Source organism: Mesoplodon mirus (genome assembly GCF_964341445.2).
Source record: "Mesoplodon mirus genome assembly, chromosome: 11".
NCBI lineage: Eukaryota > Metazoa > Chordata > Mammalia > Artiodactyla > Ziphiidae > Mesoplodon > Mesoplodon mirus.
Window position 1 is genome coordinate 84,337,002 of NC_138987.1, and position 1,911 is coordinate 84,338,912.

At 46.3% G+C, this 1,911-nt stretch overlaps 1 pseudogene across 1 annotated transcript; it reads right to left on the reverse strand.

Annotated features, from left to right (window-relative positions):
- Nucleotides 1-537: 537 nt before the first annotated feature.
- On the reverse strand, nt 538-1,514 carry LOC309811971 (small ribosomal subunit protein mS25-like; annotated as a pseudogene). Its single transcript has 2 exons — nt 967-1,514; nt 538-671 (listed from the first exon to the last, which is right to left on the reverse strand). The product of its transcript is annotated as a small ribosomal subunit protein mS25-like (transcript).
- Nucleotides 1,515-1,911: the final 397 nt, after the last annotated feature.

A 1,911-nucleotide genomic window follows, 5' to 3' on the forward strand; every position in this document is an offset into this window, starting at 1 on the left:
CCAGATGATGCTTTTAAAAAACAATGCCATAAAAAGCATTTGAAATTAGTCTCATTTACTTTAAATATACGATTTTTACAAATGGATCTTAATAAACAATCTGAAGGTAATAGATATATTAAACTGCAGAGTCCTAGTCATCTTCATTGACTCCCCACACAGAGACTGTTTACCAAGTCAAATGCCTTTCTCAGATGCCTGCAACGCCTCTCATGATGAGTTACTATATTAATTACTTTACTCTTACCCCCAGTTTTTCTGAATATATATTCGTTTCCAAGTACTCTGCCAGGAGGTGAGGACAGGAGGATAGGAAGTGCCTAACCCATCTTCAATGATCATAAGTTTTTCTTTTTTTGTGTGATTCTGAAGCATTTGTTGCCCTGATGGTGCAGGGTGTTCACTAGGCAGCTTGGCTGTAGCCCAACTCCTCCCTTCCCCCCCATGTGCTTTTACACAGGTGTGTAAAGGGGACCCTTTTATGGCAAAGAGATTTTCAGTCTCTCAGGGAATAGGACCAGGGGCTTTTCTCGGGCCTCAGTCTCGGGCACTGGCTTTCAGAGAGGGTTTGTACTTCCCTGTCATCTCCTTGGGCACCGGCACGAGGCCCGGGCAGGGCACCTGCCCCTGCATCTCACAGATGCACTCCCACTGTCAGGGGCCAGAGTGGGCTGGGTGCTCTAAGGGATTTAGACATGAAGTGGGCAACTTTCAAAGGGGGACGCTCTCCTTGAGGAAGGTAAGAGCAAAATCTTGATCACTAGGCTGCCCAGGAAGAGTCCTCTGATAGTACTGCTACTCCAATAGGGCTAACAGGGAAGTGTGCACACAGAAAGTGATGGAGGGTGCTGAAGACCACCTTCACTTCTGTAAAGTGTCCAGAGGCTTCCTCTACTCTCTTTCCTTACTCCCTGGTGGAACAGTATTATTTCAGGACTAAGGCTTAGAGCATTTAATCGACAGCACATAAATTGTGGGATTCTTAAAAGCTGAGTTTTCTCCTGTTCCTCTTTCCTGAGGGTTTCCTCATTCATCCCCAGGATCTTTTTGATGTGCTCCACGATCTGCTTATTGCTCTTGGCCTCCACGTCCACGAGGACTTGCTCCCCAGAATCTAAGTAGAACCGCAGGAGGGGTGTCAGCATCATGTTCTTAAACATCATGATCTGCACCCAGGGATCCTTGTACTGGATCTGAGGGATGTTGAAAACCACGAATTTCCTGGCGCCTTCGCCCAGTTCCCCGTGCGTGGTGTAGTTCACCGTCATGACCTTCACCGAGTCCTTGAACACCACGTCCCCCTGGCGCAGGTACTGCGGGGTGTGGCGGATCGGGAAGCGGCCCGTCACAGGCACGGGGGCGGCCGAGGGGCCGGACCCCCTGCCGCGAGCCCAGCAGCGCGAAGAGATGAGCGCAGCCGATGTCTCCAGGGCGGCCCTCGCACAGCTTCTCCAATGATCATAATTTTTAAATGAGATTTTTCTGAAATGAAAATACTTGAAGGCAAGAAACATGTCCTATATATACATCTGTATACCCCCAATAGCTATGAGTACTAGCAAGTTACCTCATTTCTCCGGATCTCATGTTGATTTTTCAGAGGGTTATCTTGGGAATTAAATGAGTTAGTGTATCTAAAACTCATCATAAATACTCACGTATTATACAGGCATACCTCGTTTTACTGTGCTTTGCTTTATCGTGCCTCACAGATACTGTGTATTTTACAAATTGAAGGTTTGTGGCACCCCCGAGTTGAGCAAGTCTACCGGTGCAATTTTTACTAAAGCTTTTGCTCACTTCATGTCTTTATGTCGCATTGTGGTAATTCTCTCAGTATTTCAACTTTTTCATTTTTATTGTATTTGTTATGGTGATCTGTGGTCAATTATCTTTGATGTTACTACTGTG